This window comes from Ranitomeya imitator, chromosome 1, assembly GCF_032444005.1.
Source record: "Ranitomeya imitator isolate aRanImi1 chromosome 1, aRanImi1.pri, whole genome shotgun sequence".
Classification (NCBI taxonomy): domain Eukaryota; kingdom Metazoa; phylum Chordata; class Amphibia; order Anura; family Dendrobatidae; genus Ranitomeya; species Ranitomeya imitator.
Window position 1 is genome coordinate 29,694,253 of NC_091282.1, and position 21,110 is coordinate 29,715,362.

Here is a 21,110-nt window from a genome sequence, read left to right on the forward strand (position 1 = left end):
TATCTCTGAGGTTCATTGTTCGGTGTTGGCTGGTCATCCTGGAATCTTTGGTACCAGAGATTTGGTGGCTAGATCCTTTTGGTGGCCTTCTTTGTCACGGGATGTGCGTTCTTTTGTGCAGTCCTGTGGGACTTGTGCTCGGGCTAAGCCCTGCTGTTCTCGTGCCAGTGGGTTGCTTTTGCCCTTGCCGATCCCGAAGAGGCCCTGGACGCATATTTCCATGGATTTTATTTCAGATCTCCCTGTCTCTCAAAGGATGTCGGTCATTTGGGTGGTTTGTGATCGCTTTTCTAAGATGGTCCATTTGGTACCCTTGTCTAAATTGCCTTCCTCCTCTGATTTGGTGCCATTGTTTTTCCAGCATGTGGTTCGTTTGCATGGCATTCCGGAGAACATCGTCTTGGACAGAGGTTCCCAGTTTGTTTCGAGGTTTTGGCGGTCCTTTTGTGCTAAGATGGGCATACTCCGTACAGACGACTCCACTCCATACATCTTATACACACACGGCTCCGCTCCATACACCTCATACACGGCTCCGCTCCATACACCTCATACACACACCGCTCCGCTCCATACACATTGCAGAAGCTACTCCGTATATCTTGCACACACACGGCTCCGCTGCGTACACCTCATACACATACGGCTTTTCTCCATACATCTCGTACACACACGGCACTACTCCGTACACCTTGTACACACACCGCTCCGCTCCATACACATTGCACACGCTGCTCTGCTCCGTATACCTTGCACACACACACACGGCTCCGCTGCGTACACCTCATACACATACGGCTCCTCTCCATACATCTCGTACACACACGGCACTACTCCGTACACCTCGTACACACACGGCTCCGCTCTATACACATTGCACACGCTGCTCCGGTCCGTATACCTTGCACACACACGGCTCCGCTGCGTACACCTCATACACATACGGCTCCTCTCCATACATCTCGTACACACCCGGCACTACTCCGTACACCTCGTACACACACAGCTCCGCTCTATACACATTGCACATGCTGCTCCGATCAGTATACCTTGTACACACACGGCTCTGCTCCGCACACCTCGTACACACGTGGCTCTGCTCTGTACACCTCGTACACACGCGGCTGTGCTCCGTACACCTCGTACACACGCGGCTGTGCTCCGTACACCTCTTACACACGACTCCGCTCCGTACACCTTTCACATGCTGCTCCGCTCCGTACACCTCGTACACACACGGCTGTGCTCCGTACACCTCGTACACACGGCTCCGTACACCTCGTACACACGGCTCCGTACACCTCGTACACACGGCTCCGTACACCTCATGCACACACGACTCCGCTCCGTACACCTCGTACACACGGCTCCGTACACCTCGTACACACGGCTCCGTACACCTCGTACACACGGCTCCGTACACCTCGTACACACGGCTCCGTACACCTCGTACACACGGCTCCGTACACCTCGTACACACACGACTCCGCTCCATACACCTTTCACACGCTGCCCTGATGCATGCACCTCGTACACACACGGCTCTGCTACATCCACCCTGTAAACACCTCCTGACCTCACACATACACTGCCTTACCCTCCTCCGGCGCCATGGCAACCAGCAGAGTCCTGTCCACGGAGGTCCTCCTCCCGATCATGTGACCCCTGACTCCTCCCATCCTGTGACCTCATCACAGGTCCTGTGCACAGAGCAGCCATTATGTGGTATGCTGCTCTGCGGGTGCAGGGACTCAGGGAGCTGACCGGGTGATATTACACACCTCCCAACCAGTGCGGGACAATTAATGTCCCACCCGGGATCGCGGGGCTGACTGTCAAAATCAGGACAGTCCCGCTGGATCCGGGACGGTTGGGAGGTATGATGATGGCATGTTTGAATGAGGAGGGAAAGATGCCTGAAGAAAGAGAGAGGTTAAATATTTTAGTCAGGTGAGTGGTGACCAGTGGTGAAAGAGACTGCAGGAGAGGTGAAGGAATGGGGTCACTGTTGCAGGTTGTAGGCCGAGCAGAAGTGAGGAGCTTGGAAACTTCTTCTTCTGAAACAGGCTCAAAAATGTCTAGTGAGCTTGAGGTGCGGCAGGGAAGATTGGGCTGAGATATCCTGATGGATGAGGTTGATTTTTTCTAGGAAATAAGTGGCCAGATCCTCACCGCTGAGGCTGGTGATGGGGGCCTGTACTTTAGGTTTCAGGAAGGAGTTTAAGGTTTCAAAAAGTCGTTTTGGGTTGTTGGATAGTGAGGTGATGAGGGTGGTGACGTAGGATTGTTTGGCCACAGAAAGGGCAGAGTTATAGGTTTTGAGCATGAACTTATAGTGGAGTCTTCTGCTAAGAGAGATTTTCTCCACTGCCGCTCTGCACACCTTGAGCAGCGCTGAAGAAAGCGTGTTTGCATAGTGTGCAAGGGCTGCCGTTTTCTGCGTCGGGTCTTTCTGCGTGTAGAAAGTGCTGCTTCATCTAGGGCATTCTATCACTTAATTGGGATAAAACACCTTCTAGGATTCAGGAGAACGAGAATGCAGAACATTATATAGCAGTACTGAGAAGAGTAGCTGTGAATCCAATACTTATGTGAGATAAAGCACTTACTGGAAAGCTGCAGCATGTAGGACATTATACAATAGTACTGGAGGGTGTAGCTGCGAATCTAGTGCTGACAAGAGATTAAAAGCTCACTAAAACTCAACATAAATGGAAAGTACTGTACAGCAGTACTGTGCACTGTAGCTGTGAATCCAGTTCTAGAGTTAGATAAAACACATGCTAGGAAACTTTAGGATGGATGACTTTACACGACCGTACTGATCAGTGTACAGACGTTGTTAATCAAGCTCTAAGGTGAGATAGAACACTTACTAGAACATAGCAGCTGTGTGTCTCACTCCTGCACTCTTTCACTTTCCTCCTCCCTAGTCTTCCCCTCTCCATGGACTTTAATAGACAACTGTAATCTGATCCCTCAGTGAGTTGGCCATCAGTCCTAACATGAGAAGAATGGAGAATTTAGCAGTTTTTCAGGGTGAGTGATTTGTTCAGGGATGCTTGGGGAGAAGAATTGGCTCATAAGTGGAGAAAGAAGCAGATTTCTCAGATAAGATACATCACAACCTTTTTTGTATTCGCTTGTACTGATGATTTATGCAAAGTCTGTTGAAATGAAGGCCACCATTTAAGAAGAGGATACTTAGAATATCCCTTAATTAGAATTGGAGTGAAGTTTCAACTTTGTTAGTGCATGAGTTTTTACTCCGGCCTCAGATGACCGGTCAGCGGTGACACCGGTGGTGGCGCTGCTGCTGCAGCTGTTGTTGTTGTTGCACTGTTGCTGTTGGAGTGAGGTATTGCTGAGCTATGGAGAAGTACAGGATGCCCCTGCTGTTTCCGCTCACAAAATGAATGTTATTAACTTTTCCTCATCACGTTCCAACAGAAAAAAAAAATGCCTCCAACCACGGCACATGATGGTGGGGTCTGTAGAGTAAATAAGCGTTGCGCAGCACTGGTCACTGGATTTGCTGAGCGAGGAATAATTAACTCTCAGGAAAATGTGATTTTTTTTTTCTGGAAACTCGGATGGACGACAGATCCTGGAAATAGCAAAACTACAGTGATGTCAGCAGACAAAACTGCACTGCGCCGTTTCCACGCACCCCGACATACCAAGGAACCAACATTCTTTAACAACTGGAAATGTCTTAAATGTCCAGGACTGTGACATTGATGGCTGATCCCTAGGATAGGTCACCACCATCATATTGGTGGGGGTCCGACATCTGGCATCAGCGGTCACCAAGTTCTGCGGCAACCTGAAGTACACAGGATGCAGAAGCAGGACAGCGCAATACCCGGGAATGGCCACGGCACGTGGTGCTGAGCTGTGCTGTTCTGCATCCATTCACTGTGTATCTAAGCGTCTGATAACAGTAATGTTCAACCCAATACCTAACCCGAAATATCCAACACTGGGCAAGACCTCCGAGCCGTCTCCTTTGGAAGAGTCAGGAGATGGTAGAGTCAGGATCTCATCTTTGCATCTAACTTCGTACCATGTCTCATCCACTTTATAAAACCCATTTTCCAATATCCTTTTAGGATCTACTGAAATAATAGGTTTTTGCCTATTAACCAGACTGTAGGGCAAATGGCAAATGTAAGCCCCCTTTCTTGCTCTGGAGGACCCTCTTGCATTTTATTCGTCGAAAAACTGTGCAATACTTCATTTCACCACTGGAGGCGCTGCAAAGAAATTGACTGTTTGCTGCCAGGATGCTGATTGCTTTAGTCCTGTCCCAGCAGATGGATAAGTTGTGATCAACTCATTGGTTTGGACTCCTCTAACAAAAAAGGGGTTTTGCAAAGCAGGAAACCCCTTTAATGTGGACATCGCAGTCCTACGTGTCACACATACTGCACGTTGTGGGGCTAATGAATGGGGATCTGGATGTCCCGGAGAAACCAACAAATACATAAATCAAATCAATTGCAATCAGGCATCATAGAGGGGGCAAGTCTCCAGTTTGGAACCCCTTTACGAGCCAGTGAGTGACAGCAGACTTGAGCCATCCTTGAACAGCTTGACATTTTGTTACAAGGGTGTCACATCCCTCTGGAAGACTTGTAGTTAGATGGTCACATTGGGTAATGAATCACAGGTCTTCTTTAGAGATGGTGTGATCTGTGTCCCATATTAAATGGATTTAGTTTCCCCTGGTGTGGAAGAAGTTAACAACACTTTCTATTCTGGTCAGAAACATGCAGTTCTAATTCAGCTGCTTCTGATCTGGTCATTGCCTCTCCCTATAAAAACTGGTCAGACCTTCTTGTCCCTGCTAGTGAAAGATTTGTCTTCCTGTGCAGTGTGCTAATTCTAAGAGGTTGGAGTAGAGTTGTTCTAGAAGTGTTCTGTGGTTTGCTGTAGTACGTGTGCGTTTATCTCCTGGTCCCTGCCCCTATTTAGTTTATTCCTTCCTGTCCCTATCCTCCTCCCTAATGTTGTTAAGTGCTTTTGTATGATAGAGGTTTTCTGTTATCCCTGTTTTGTCTTTGTGTCTTGTTTAGGGGTGGGGGAGTGGACAGATCAGGGTTTAACAGGAGCACAGTAAGATCATAGACTCAGGCCTCTCTACCTTGAAGAGTACCCCTGGACAGGGATAGTTAGGGTCCCAGTTCCAGGGACAGTTTGAGCCCCCCTTTCTTACCAAATATCGTCACACCGTGACACATTTCATATAAATAGTTGTATCACCTCCCCCTTGCAAAACCAGCGGTTGTACAAGGGTCTCGATAGCTGCCTCTTAGTTAAAAAGAAGGTTCCCGTTATTAGATAAATCCTATTAATAAATTGTATATACGAATTCCTTTAAGCTTGAAGAGATTTGTGTATTCTGTATGAGGAGTCATAAATTCATCAACTAAGCCAAATTGCAGCGAGTACACGGAGTACATGGCAGACTTCGCACTTACTGCTCCGGGGGTGTGATGGAAAACATTTTTTTCCGGCAGCGACAAATCCAATCCCTTCATACAATGCTCGACTGTGCTTAGAAAAGCAAAGAAAAGGTTCCCAAAAATAACATCGACGGCCACGACAAGTCCTGGGGCCACCTTCTTCTGGCCATGAAGGCATATAAATAACCTGTGTGTAGAATATCGGGGGGCAACTAACGACCTGGCTGCACCAACACTAATTTGCCTATCGCTACAGTGATACATTGTGTCAGAACATGAAGTTTCTTGACCAGTGTTAGGTCTCACCTGGTGAGGTCTTCTAAGCCTTTGGTCGAAATATATTGCAGCTTGGACATAGGGTGTTGGTGCAAAAGTGAGGTCTGGTTGGAAAAATGGACACGGAAAAGAACGAACGGCAACTAGAGGAAAATCCGGAGAGTGGAGATAATAGACCAGAAACATAGCAGAGCACAGCAATGCAGCAGAGTCGATTCAGCCAGGAGAATCAAGATTGGGATGTAGTCGAGCCCAGCATGTAGAACAGATCTGAGTTGGTCAGGAGACGCACAATGAGGATGTAGCACTGCTCAGCCTGTGAAGAAAAGCTGAGTTGGATTGAACACTCACAAAGACTAGATAGCAGAGCCCAGTTAGTGGAGCAGAACTTGGTTGGTAAGGAGACTCTTTATTATGTTGTAGCAGAGGCAGCGTGTAAAGTAGTGGCATGGATGCCTATGTCACAATCTATTTTTGGATTCGTGGCAGCTCTGGTTCCACTATGTTCTAAATGTAGCTTTTTTTTTCCTTTCAGGCCTGCAGGGGTTAAGGTCAGTTTTCCCTGTTGGCAGCCTGCTGCAACTGCAGAGTTGCTAGGCCAGCTGATACGGGTGGTGACCACTCCCACCATCCTTTAAATGGTCACCTGATGCATCAGCTGACTGTTGGTGATAAGAGTTTCTCTATGGAGACCAGTGTTGTGAATTCTGTTGTCGAGCTCCCTCCTGTGGTCGTGAATGGACTTCGGCGATTTCTGTCTATGGGTTCCCTCTGGTGGCTGTGAGTGAAGCTGCGGCTTCTGAGGTTCCTTACACAGGTGACGTGGTTTATCCTTTGGTTGACTGCTCTATTTAACTCCTCTCAGATCGTTACTCCATGCCAGCTGTCAATGTTTTTGCATTTGTTCAGTTCGCTCCTGGATCTCTCTGGTGACCTGCCTTCTCCTGCAGAAGCTAAGTTCCTGATAGTCATTATTTGTTCTTTGTTTTCTTGTCCAGCTGGTTATCATGATTTTGTCTTGCTAGCTGGAAGCTCTGGGATGCAGAGAGGCCCCTCCGCACCGACTCACCGTCTTTTTTGCATACTCTGCGTGGTCTTTTGTAGGTTTTTGTGCTGATCGCAAAGTTACCTTTCCTATCCTCTGTCTATTTAGTAAGTCTGGCCTCCCTTTGCTAAACCTGTTTCATTTCTGCGTTTGTGACTTCATCTTTACTCACAGTCAATATATGTGGGGGGCTTCCTTAACCTTTGGGAAATTTCTCTGAGGCAAGGTAGGCTTTATTTTCCTTCTCTAGGGCTAGATAGTTCTTTGGCTGTGACGAGGCGCCTAGGTCTGGTCAGGAGTGCTCCACGGCTATTTCTAGTGTGTGTGATAGGATTAGGGCTTGCGGTCAGCAGAGTTCCCACATCCCAGAGCTCGTCCTGTATGAGGTTTAACTATCAGGTCATTCCGGGTGCTCCTAACCACCAGGTCATAACAGACCAGCCTTGCAGTTGCAGCTCTCTGGTTTCAGCTACTTCTGGAGTTTGGAGCCCTGTTTCTGTGTCATCTGTGGTGTGGAGCTTGGCAACGGAGTCTGGAAGTTAAGTGTGATGTTTATTCCTGGTCTGTCAGTGTTGTACCATCTGCAGTGCCCTTGCCAGCCAGTGCACTAGCAAGGGCAGTGTGAGGTGACAGCGAAGGATGAGGTTCGAGATGGCGGTGGGGGGAAGGACCCACTTAGGGTATTAGGGGAGTGCAGCGAAAGGCTCAGATTGGAGCAAGAGGTGTCCATCCCTCATTCCTTATTGGTAGGGCCTTCCTCTCCCCATTTCCATCCAGTTCAGTGTGTGTCATGCCCTCCGCTGACCGATCCCCTGGTGGGATCGTGACAGCCTACTACTTGAATACTCAGGCAGCGTACAGCCACCAAAGCAGGAGAGGTAACAGCAAAACCTGTAACATGTCTTCTTATGAAGCAGGGAGCCATTTGGGGACATTCTGCAAGACTAACTTTTCCACGCATTCTTAAAGGGGTTCTCCATCCCTTTCTTTTATTTTAGGTTTGATTCGACTGTGGGGCACCTATTCACCTTCTGATCCCCCCCATTATTCCTTAGTCACACTGGTCAGGTCTCGCCTGGTCTTTTTCCATTTTTGACTCGTGATTGCAGAACATCCATAAGTTCGGTGCTTCGCTCTACCAAGAAGACACAAATATCTGTCTTTCCCCCATGCCAAAACACCTCGCTTCCTCTAACAGTCTGATATACCAGGGAGTATCATTACATGACGGCAGTTACTGATAATGGGAATGTCAGTCGTCAGCCTAACTAATTTCAGTTATTGTTGATTCCAACTGATCTCTATAGGGTGGTGTCTCCATTTGGGTTGTTAGTATGTAAATTGAAATTACCTAAGGGAATGTGTAATCAGGGAATGACTTATTGTCCCGGTTTTAATTCAAAATGTATTTTTTGTCAATGTTTTATCCTAGTAAAGATAAATTAAAAAAAATAGATATCTTGCAGTTCTCACACCGGCCACCGGGGACTTTTTGAAACTCTTGCACATGCACATTAGCAGCAATGAACAGACTCTAAGTCTAATCTCTGTACTGAAGGATCTCATGAGCCTTTGGCAAAGGTCATTGTACAGGAAGGGGAGGAGGTGAGCTGTGACATTGTCCGTTGTGCTTCGTGGATCCTGTTATCAGCAGTGTATAAAGGTGGTATCAGTCATTGTCATCCTGCCTCTGCTGATAACGAGTCTGCTGAAAACTCTTCCAGAAAGGACAAGAAAATAAAAATCTCTAGTGAACAGTGTGAAAATTGCAAGACTAGTAATTTTATTTTTTAATGAAGATTGTGGAACAAAAAATAAAAAAATTAAAAAAATAGTCATTCTATCTTCGGCATTGAATCCTGCATGTATCTATATATGTAAACATACATATCATTCATTCTCTGAGCTGAAATATCCTGCATGTCTATTGCTCCAGTCCCTGACAGCAAGCAGCTTGGATGGTATCTGAGTCATTCTATCTTCGGCATTGAATCCTGCATGTATCTATATATGTTAGTCATACTATTATGCCTTTGTGTTTATAGATATTTAACTCACTTTTGCATGTCCTTACTCAGAGAGATCACATAACTGTTTCAAAGTGCTTTATGATCCATGTAGACCTGGACATTTGTTTATCTGATCACTACATTTATTGTGTCCTGTTGTCTCAACTGAGTTAGATTGATTGCTAACGAGCTTTAACACAAAAAAAAAAAAAAAAAAAAAGAGATCTAAGGGCTAGCCTTCTATAAATGTAGATGTAGCTTGGGGATGCATTCGTGCACTGTTATTCGTGTATTTTTTATTCAAAGTACTTTTTTTTCTAAGTACTCGGCAGTTATAACATGGCAGTTAGACAGGGCAGGAGACAGGTAAGAAAAACTAAATCTAATCCATATTCACTTGAAACAGCACAAATACTCACCATATTTATTTGTATAATCTATATCCTGGCTGCTGCATTCACTCACATTCACCGCCCTCGCATTAACTCTCTACACTCCATCCATATCGGCCCCTCTGTCCTTGCCTCTCCTATGTATAGCACTCATGCTCTATTCACATTGCTTAACAGCACAGATCCATTCAGTCCCAACATCCAACACAAGAGACGCTCTCACAAATCACTTAACCATCTGCTCACTCTTTCGATCCTCCTTCTCCTAGTCGCTGGAGACATATCTCCAAACCCCGGCCCCCCATGTTATAGCCAGTCAAACCTCCCAATTGCTACACCCAGAAACCCCTCTAACCTTATTAATATTCCCTGCATACCTTCTGTCTCTTTGAATTGTGCCCTTTGGAATTCTCGCTCTGTGTGTAATAAACTCTCCTTCATTCATGACTTCTTCCTTTCTAATTCTCTTAATCTCCTGGCTCTTACTGAAACCTGGATCCAGCAGTCGGACACCACCGCTGCTGCTGCTCTTTCATATGGTGGACTGCACTTTTCTCATACCCCAAGATCAGACAACAGAGCAGGTGGAGGCGTTGGTCTGCTCCTTTCACCCAAATGTACTTTCCAAGTTATCCCCCAAGTACCCTCACTTGTCTTCCCTTCCTTTGAGGTCCATGTGGTCAGACTCTACGTCCCCTTCTCCATGCGAGTGGCGGTGGTGTATCGTCCTCCCGGCCCCTCTCATCAGTTCCTGGATCACTTTGCCACCTGGCTTCCACACTTTCTCTCCTGTGACACCCCTACCCTTATCATGGGTGATTTCAACATCCCTATTGCCTCTCCCCTCTCCCCATCTGCTTCTCACCTTTTATCTCTATCCTCTTTTGGCCTCTCGCAGCATACTAACTCTCCAACACATGAAGATGGAAACTCCCTTGACTTGGTCTTCTCCCGACTTTGCTCAGTGGATGACTTCACAAACTCCCCTCTCCCGCTCTCTGACCACAACCTTCTTTCATTCTCTATCAAGAACTGCCATCCCGCTCAGGTCACCCCCACTTTCCACACCTATAGAAACATACAGGCCATTAACACCCAGAAACTTATGATGAACTTGCAGTCCTCATTGGCCCCTATTTCCTCCATCTTATGTCCTGATTCTGCATTGAAGCATTACAATGAAACCCTGCAAAGTGCTCTGGATGAAGCTGCTCCTCCTATACATAAAACAACTCGGCACAGACGGCAACAACCGTGGCACACGCTGCAAACACGTTTCCTGCAGCGGTGCTCCAGGTGCGCAGAACGTCTGTGGAGAAAATCTAATCTACCCGAAGATTTCATCCATTATAAGTTCATGCTAAAGACATACAATTCTGCCCTTCACCTCTCCAAACAAACCTACTTCAACACCCTCATCACCTCCCTGTCCAATAACCCTAAACGTCTCTTTGACACGTTCCAGTCCCTACTCAACCCAAGAGAGCAGGCCCCAACCACGGATCTCCGTGCTGACGATCTGGCCAATTACTTCAAAGAAAAAATTGACCACATTCGACAGGAAATCATCTCCCAATCTCTTCATACCATGCACTGTCCTCCCTCCCCCACTGCATCTAGTTCACTCTCTGACTTTGAAGCAGTTACAGAAGAAGAAGTAAGCAGGCTCCTTGCATCTTCGCGCCCGACCACTTGCACCAGTGACCCCATTCCGTCACATCTCCTCCAGTCCCTTTCCCCGGCTATCACCTCTCACCTAACAAAAATATTCAACCTTTCCCTCACTTCCGGTATTTTTCCCTCCTCATTTAAGCATGCCATCATACATCCATTACTTAAAAAACCATCCCTCGATCAAAACTGTGCCGCTAATTATAGACCTGTCTCTAATCTTCCCTTCATCTCTAAACTCCTCGAACGCCTGGTCCACTCCCGTCTTACCCGCTATCTCTCAGATAACTCTCTTCTCGACCCTCTTCAATCTGGCTTCCGCTCTTTACACTCTACTGAAACTGCCCTCATTAAAGTCTCTAATGACCTACTAACAGCTAAATCTAATGGTCACTACTCCATGCTAATTCTCTTGGATCTCTCTGCAGCATTTGACACTGTGGATCATCAGCTCCTCCTCACTATGCTCCGCTCCATCGGCCTCAAGGACACCGTTCTCTCCTGGTTCTCCTCCTATCTCTCTGACCGATCCTTCACTGTATGTTTTGCTGGTTCCTCCTCCTCTCACCTTCCCCTTACTGTTGGGGTTCCTCAAGGATCAGTCCTAGGCCCCCTACTCTTCTCGTTGTATACTGCCCCTATTGGACAAACAATCAGTAGATTTGGTTTCCAGTACCATCTCTATGCTGACGACACCCAATTATACACTTCTGCTCCCGATATCACACCGACCTTTTTAGAAAACACCAGTGATTGTCTTACCGCTGTCTCTAACATCATGTCCTCCCTCTATCTGAAACTAAACCTGTCAAAAACTGAACTCCTCGTGTTCTCTCCCTCTACTAACCTACCTTTGCCTGACATTGCCATCTCCGTGTGCGGTTCCACCATTACTCCAAAGCAACATGCCCGCTGCCTTGGGGTCATCCTTGATTCCGAGCTTTCATTCACCCCCCACATCCGATCACTGGCTCGCTCTTCTTACCTGCATCTCAAAAACATTTCTAGAATTCGCCCTTTTCTTAATTTCGACTCTGCAAAAACTCTGACTGTTTCACTTATTCATTCTCGTCTGGACTATTGTAACTCTCTACTAATCGGCCTCCCTCTTACCAAACTCTCCCCGCTCCAATCTGTCCTGAATGCTGCAGCCAGGTTCATATTCCTCACCAACTGTTACACCGATGCCTCTACCCTGTGCCAGTCATTACACTGGCTACCCATCCACTCCAGAATCCAGTACAAAACTACTACCCTCATCCACAAAGCTCTCCATGGCTCAGCACCACCCTACATCTCCTCTCTGGTCTCAGTCTACCACCCTACCCGTGCCCTCCGCTCCACTAATGACCTCAGGTTAGCATCCTCAATAATCAGAACCTCCCACTCCCGTCTCCAAGACTTTACACGTGCTGCGCCAATTCTTTGGAATGCACTACCTAGGTTAATACGATTAATCCCCAATCCCCACAGTTTCAAGCGTGCCCTAAAAACTCATTTGTTCAGACTGGCCTACCGCCTCAATGCATTAACCTAACGATCCCTGTGTGGCCTATTTATAATAAAAAAAAAAAAAAAAAAAAAGGTTCCTCGCATCATGTTCTCATACACTTTATGCAGTATTAGCCCTCTGTGTCTGTACTGCTACATACTTAGGCAGGTAACTGGTTCATGCAGCTTTACATGAACACCTGAGCCTTACACTATAGCTGGTCCGAATAACTAAAGCAATTGTTACCATCCACCTCTCGTGTCTCCCCTTTTCCCCATAGTTTGTAAGCTTGCGAGCAGGGCCCTCACTCCTCCTGGTATCTGTTTTGAACTGTATTTCTGTTATGCTGTAATGTCTATTGTCTGTACAAGTCCCCTCTATAATTTGTAAAGCGCTGCGGAATATGTTGGCGCTATATAAATAAAATTATTATTATTATTATTATTAAAAATATAAAAATGATCAAAAATGGTTGAAAACTACATGTAATACAAAATCCTGCTTTAATCAATAGACATTTCCATCAAACGTTAGTAGTACAGGCGAAAATAAGAAACTTTGTAATGTATCTTATCAGAGAAATCTGCTTCTTTCTCCACTTATGAGCCACTTCACTTCCTCCCTCATCTACTGAACTGATCATTTACTTTGAAAACTTGCAAAATCCATCCTGCTCAAAACTAGGTGGACTGGCCGATCACTGTAGGATTATGTTACAGTTACCTATTGAGGTCTATGGGGAGGGAGGAGGAGGATGAAGAAGAAGCAGCGAGAAAGAGAAGTGGATAAAGAAAGTGACCATTCTATTGCTTTCTAGTAAGTGTTTTATCTCACCACAGTGCCGGTATTAGATTGAAGCTGCCTATGGTAGTGTATAGTGAGGAGCAGAGAAGGAGAGAAATGCACACATGCCACATGCACAGAGACTGTGCTGCTGCCTACTGGTAAGGGTTCACTCTAATTCCAGATCTGGATTCACAGCTGCAAAGCCCAGTGCTCCTGTATAATGTGCTTCATGCCACTGCTGCTATCTAGAAAGTGCTTTATGTCACTCCAAAGCTGGACTCACAGGACTGTTATCCTATGTGTTCCATGTAACTGCTGCATTCTAGTAAGTGTTTTATGTCATCCAAGTGCTGGATTCACATCTACACTGCTCAGAACTGTTGTATTATGTCCTCTATGCTGCTGCAGCTGCTTCTGAACATGTGTTAAATAGAGACTGGAGAGGAGGAATCCGTTATGTCTATGAGTGCTGTGTACGGGAGATATCATAGCAGCTAGTTTCCACTCACCAGCTCAGAGACAACTGAAAGTTAAGAGATAGAATCTGCAGAGGGGAAAAATGTAGATTACAAGACATATAATGTTCAGAAAAAGTGATATTCCTCATGCACAGACACAGGATGGCTTATTCTGAAAGTCAGGTATCATTAAAGCTCCGTCATCAGCAGAAACGGCTGATGGTTGAGTACATTGCATCAAACCTTTGCAACCTTATTAATCATTTGATGATGAGGATGATGATGACGAAGCTGATAAATAATTGAACCTAAGAGCAGATGGACTTTTGTTTTCCAGACAGAAAAGCACAAGTTGTGAGTTATCCCTGTAAATCTGTAACATTGTAGTGTTCTGGAAGAAGCAGGTAATTACACAACCTAACGAGCGCCGCTGCCTCTCACTCGTTAACACGCACTTAATCATTACAGATAGAGGACGCTTACAGATTAAATCACAGGTAACCTATAATAAAGCCGTCTTCTCGTCGCACAGTGATAAATTAACCCGCGGCGTCTGCTGGGGTGAACACATTGCCAGAGGTGGAGAAAATAAAAAAACGAAGCTAAAAAAGAGCAGAGATTAAGGGGTTCTCCGCTAAATATAAGCACATAAGGACTGTTGCTTTTCCCTGCAGCGCCTCCGCAGGTGAAATGAAGTATTACACGAAACCTATCAATCTAAATAATGCATAGACCTGAAAGAAAGACCCTCATCACATAAAACCACAGAATATGTATAATAGGTATTATTTCTGGGGGTCTGAACACGTGACCCAACCTTTTATAAGAACAGGGGTCTCAAGACTCTAAAACTCTCTGTCGATTGAGCGGTAATGAGCGTGTGCGACCACTTCTCTCTTCACTGCACATGCTCACAACCAATCCATTCACACTAGCTTTGAGACCCCCCTCCCGATATTGAGACCCCTTGTTATCAGTGGGAGTCTTAGTAGATGGACCCTAAGTCACATTTATTATAAATCCTATGCTCTGGATTTGGCTGGAACGTAGGTAAATGACCCCTGTAAATGATCCCTACCCTATTTTTTACAATTCTCTACCCCTTTCCTGCTGACTTTAGGGATAATTAATATTTAACAGATATTAACCTTTACCTTCAATCGATGGGTTTTCATGGCCGGTTGATTCATATCTGTAGAAAATAGTCTATCCTGCGAGTGCTGACATCACTCATCCCCCTGAGGACCACGGCTTCTAAAGACCAAAGTACCTAATTCTGCTTTTTGGACCCTTCGCCGTAGTACACAACCTCCATGGTGACTCCTAGAAACTGCTTTGATTGATTATTAAATATTAGAAAAATTAAAAATAAAACTCTTTTTTGCTTATTTTGCAGTTGGCTGCTTTTGCCTCTCTGGTATATACGCAATCCTGAGCCCATCCTGGTATATATGTCCCAATCCTGAGCCCATCCTGGTATATATGTCCCCAATCCTGAGCCCATCCTGGTACATATGTCCCCAATCCTGAGCCCATCCTGGTATATATGTCCCCAATCCTGAGCACATCCTGGTATATATGTCCTCAATCCTGAGCCCATCCTGCTATATATGCCCCCAATCCTGAGCCCATCCAGGTATATATGTTCCCCAACCAGGTATATATGTCCCCAATCCTGAGCCCATCCTGGTATATATGTTCCCCAACCAGGTATATATGTCCCCAATCCTGAGCCCATCCTGGTATATATGTCCCAATCCTGAGCCCATCCTGGTATATATGTCCCCAATCCTGAGCCCATCCTGGTATATATGTCCCCAATCCTGAGCCCATCCTGGAATATATGTCCCCAATCCTGAGCCCATCCTGGTATATATGTCCCCAATCCTGAGCCCATCCTGGTATATATGTCCCCAATCCTGAGCCCATCCTGGTATATATGTCCCCAATCCAGAGCTCACCCTGGTATATATGTCCCCAATCCTGAGCCCATCCTGGTATATATGTCCCCAATCCTGAGCCCATCCTGGTCTATATGTCCCCAATCCTGAGCCCATCCTGGTATATATGTCCCCAATCCTGAGCCCATCTGTTATGGCTGGCAATCAGGCAACACAGCGTGCAGTAATCAGCGCACATACAGAGATCTGGCAAAAACCCAAAACAATAGGACGAGCTCTGAGACGTGGAATCTCTGTAGACTGCAGTACCTGAACTGTCCTCACACAACTGGAAGCAGCAGTGGATTGCGCCTATCACTACCTATGCAACTCGGCACTGCCTGAGGAGCTGACTAGCCTGAAGATAGAAATACAAGCCTGACTTACCTCAGAGAAATACCCCAAAGGAATAGGCAGCCCCCACATATAATGACTGTTAGCAAGATGAAAAGACAAACGTAGGAATGAAATAGATTCAGCAAAGTGAGGCCCGATATTCTAGACAGAGCGAGGATAGCAAAGAGAACTATGCAGTCTACAAAAAACCCTAAAACAAAAACCACGCAAAGGGGCAAAAAAGACCCACCGTGCCGAACTAACAGCACGGCGGTGCACCCCTTTGCTTCTCAGAGCTTCCAGCAAAAGATAATAACAAGCTGGACAGAAAAAACAGAAAACAAACTAGAAGCACTTATCTAGCAGAGCAGCAGGCCCAAGGAAAGATGCAGTAGCTCAGATCCAACACTGGAACATTGACAAGGAGCAAGGAAGACAGACTCAGGTGGAGCTAAATAGCAAGGCAGCCAACGAGCTCACCAAAACACCTGAGGGAGGACGCCCAGAGACTGCAATACCACTTGTGACCACAGAATTCACAACAGTACCCCCCCCTTGAGGAGGGGTCACCGAACCCTCACCAGAACCCCCAGGCCGACCAGGATGAGCCACATGAAAGGCACGAACAAGATCTGGGGCATGGACATCAGAGGCAAAAACCCAGGAATTATCTTCCTGAGCATAACCCTTCCATTTGACCAGATACTGGAGTTTCCGTCTAGAGACACGAGAATCCAAAATCTTCTCCACAATATACTCCAATTCCCCCTCCACCAAAACAGGGGCAGGAGGCTCCACAGATGGAACCATAGGTGCCACGTATCTCCTCAACAACGACCTATGGAATACATTATGTATGGAAAAGGAGTCTGGGAGGGTCAGACGAAAAGACACCGGATTGAGAATCTCAGAAATCCTATACGGACCAATAAAACGAGGTTTAAATTTAGGAGAGGAAACCTTCATAGGTATATGACGAGAAGATAACCAAACCAGATCCCCAACACGAAGTCGGGGTCCCACACGGCGTCTGCGATTAGCGAAAAGCTGAGCCTTCTCCTGGGACAAGGTCAAATTGTCCACTACCTGAGTCCAGATCTGCTGCAACCTGTCCACCACATAATCCACACCAGGACAGTCCGAAGACTCAACCTGTCCTGAAGAGAAACGAGGATGGAACCCAGAATTGCAGAAAAATGGAGAGACCAAGGTAGCCGAGCTGGCCCGATTATTAAGGGCGAACTCAGCCAACGGCAAAAATGACACCCAATCATCCTGGTCAGCGGAAACAAAACATCTCAGATATGTTTCCAAGGTCTGATTGGTTCGTTCGGTCTGGCCATTAGTCTGAGGATGGAAGGCCGAGGAAAAAGATAGGTCAATGCCCATCCTACCACAAAAGGCTCGCCAGAACCTTGAGACAAACTGGGAACCTCTGTCAGAAACAATATTCTCAGGAATGCCATGCAAACGAACCACATGCTGGAAGAACAAAGGCACCAAATCAGAGGAGGAAGGCAATTTAACCAAGGGCACCAGATGGACCATTTTAGAAAAGCGATCACAGACCACCCAAATGACAGACATCTTTTGAGAAACGGGAAGGTCAGAAATGAAATCCATCGAAATATGTGTCCAAGGCCTCTTCGGGACCGGCAAGGGCAAAAGCAACCCACTGGCACGTGAACAGCAGGGCTTAGCCCTAGCACAAATTCCACAGGACTGCACAAAAGCACGCACATCCCGCGACAGAGACGGCCACCAAAAGGATCTAGCAACCAACTCCCTGGTACCAAAGATTCCTGGATGACCGGCCAGCACCGAACAATGAAGTTCAGAGATAACTTTACTAGTCCACCTATCAGGGACGAACAGTTTCTCGGCCGGACAACGATCAGGTTTATTAGCCTGAAATTTCTGCAACACTCTCCGCAAATCAGGGGAGATGGCAGACACAATGACTCCTTCCTTGAGGATACTCGCCGGCTCAGATAACCCCGGAGAGTCGGGCACAAAACTCCTAGACAGAGCATCCGCCTTCACATTTTTAGAGCCCGGAAGATATGAAATCACAAAATCAAAACGAGCAAAAAATAACGACCAACGGGCCTGTCTAGGATTCAAGCGCTTGGCAGACTCAAGATAAGTAAGGTTCTTATGATCAGTCAAAACCACCACGCGATGCTTAGCACCCTCAAGCCAATGACGCCACTCCTCGAATGCCCACTTCATGGCCAGCAACTCTCGGTTGCCCACATCATAATTACGCTCAGCAGCAGAAAATTTCCTGGAAAAGAAAGCACATGGTTTGAACACTGAGCAACCAGAACCTCTCTGTGACAAAACCGCCCCTGCACCAATCTCAGAAGCATCAACCTCGACCTGGAACGGAAGAGAAACATCAGGTTGACACAACACAGGGGCACAGCAAAAACGACGCTTCAACTCCTGAAAAGCTTCCACGGCAGCAGAAGACCAATTAACCAAATCAGCACCCTTCTTGGTCAAATCGGTCAATGGTCTGGCAATGCTAGAAAAATTACAGATGAAGCGACGATAAAAATTAGCAAAGCCCAGGAATTTCTGCAAACTTTTTAGAGATGTCGGCTGAGTCCAATCCTGGATGGCCTGAACCTTAACCGGATCCATCTCGATAGTAGAAGGGGAAAAGATGAACCCCAAAAATGAAACTTTCTGCACACCGAAGAGACACTTTGATCCCTTCACAAACAAGGAATTAGCACGCAGTACCTGGAAAACCATTCTGACTTGCTTTACATGAGACTCCCAATCATCTGAGAAGATCAAAATGTCATCCAAGTAAACAATCAAGAATTTATCCAGATACTCACGAAAAATGTCATGCATAAAAGACTGAAAAACAGATGGAGCATTGGCAAGTCCGAACGGCATCACCAGATACTCAAAATGACCCTCGGGCGTATTAAATGCCGTTTTCCATTCATCTCCCTGCCTGATTCTCACCAGATTATACGCACCACGAAGATCAATCTTAGTAAACCAACTAGCCCCCTTAATCCGAGCAAACAAGTCAGAAATCAATGGCAAGGGATACTGAAACTTAACAGTGATCTTATTAAGAAGGCGGTAATCAATAAACGGTCTTAGCGAACCATCCTTCTTGGCTACAAAAAAGAACCCTGCTCCCAATGGTGACGACGATGGGCGAATATGTCCCTTCTCCAGGGACTCCTTCACATAACTGCGCATAGCGGTGTGTTCAGGTACGGACAAATTAAATAAACGACCCTTAGGGAATTTACTACCAGGAATCAAATCGATAGCACAATCACAATTCCTATGCGGAGGAAGGGCATCAGACTTGGACTCTTCAAATACATCCTGAAAGTCCGACAAGAACTCTGGGATGTCAGAAGGAATGGATGACGAAATAGACAAAAATGGAACATCACCATGTACTCCCTGACAACCCCAGCTGGTTACCGACATAGAGTTCCAATCCAATACTGGATTATGGGTTTGTAGCCATGGCAACCCCAACACGACCACATCATGCAAATTATGCAGTACCAAAAAGCGAATAACTTCCTGATGTGCAGGAGCCATGCACATGGTCAGCTGGGCCCAGTACTGAGGCTTATTCTTGGCCAGAGGTGTAGCATCAATTCCTCTCAACGGAATAGGACACCGCAAAGGCTCCAAGAAAAATCCACAACGTTTAGCATAATCCAAATCCATCAGATTCAGGGCAGCGCCTGAATCCACAAACGCCATGACAGAATATGATGACAAAGAGCACATTAAGGTAATGGACAAAAGGAATTTGGACTGTACAGTACCAATAACGGCAGAGCTATCGAACCGCCTAGTGCGTTTAGGACAATTAGAAATAGCATGAGTAGAATCACCACAATAGAAACACAGTCTGTTCAGACGTCTGTGTTCGTGCCGTTCTACTTTAGTCATAGTCCTGTTGCACTGCATAGGCTCAGGCTTACTCTCAGACAATACCGCCAGATGGTGCACAGATTTACGCTCGCGCAAGCGACGACCGATCTGAATGGCCAAGGACATAGACTCATTCAAACCAGCAGGCATAGGAAATCCCACCATTACATCCTTAAGAGCTTCAGAGAGACCCTTTCTGAACAAAGCCGCTAGTGCAGATTCATTCCACAGAGTGAGTACTGACCATTTTCTAAATTTCTGACAATATAGTTCTACATCATCCTGACCCTGGCATAAAGCCAGCAGATTTTTCTCAGCTTGATCCACTGAATTAGGCTCATCGTAAAGCAATCCCAGCGCCTGGAAAAATGCATCAATATTACTCAATGCAGAATCTCCTGGTGCAAGAGAAAACGCCCAGTCCTGTGGGTCGCCGCGCAAAAAAGAAATAATAATCAAAACCTGTTGAATAGGATTACCAGAAGAATGAGGTTTCAAGGCCAAAAATAGCTTACAATTATTTCTGAAGCTCAGGAACTTAGTTCTGTCACCAAAAAACAAATCAGGAATCGGAATTCTTGGTTCTAGCATCGATTTCTGATCAATAGTATCTTGAATCTTTTGTACATTTACAACGAGATTATCCATTGAGGAGCACAGAGCCTGAATATCCATGTCCACAGCTGTGTCCTGAAGCACTCTAATGTCTAGGGGAAAAAAAAGACTGAAGACAGAGCTAAGAAAAAAAAATGATGTCAGGATTTCTTTTTTCCCTCTATTGGAAATCATTGAATTGGCTCCTTGTACTGTTATGGCTGGCAATCAGGCAACACAGCGTGCAGTAATCAGCGCACATACAGAGATCTGGCAAAAACCCAAAACAATAGGACGAGCTCTGAGACGTGGAATCTCTGTAGACTGCAGTACCTGAACTGTCCTCACACAACTGGAAGCAGCAGTGGATTGCGCCTATCACTACCTATGCAACTCGGCACTGCCTGAGGAGCTGACTAGCCTGAAGATAGAAATACAAGCCTGACTTACCTCAGAGAAATACCCCAAAGGAATAGGCAGCCCCCACATATAATGACTGTTAGCAAGATGAAAAGACAAACGTAGGAATGAAATAGATTCAGCAAAGTGAGGCCCGATATTCTAGACAGAGCGAGGATAGCAAAGAGAACTATGCAGTCTACAAAAAACCCTAAAACAAAAACCACGCAAAGGGGCAAAAAAGACCCACCGTGCCGAACTAACAGCACGGCGGTGCACCCCTTTGCTTCTCAGAGCTTCCAGCAAAAGATAAT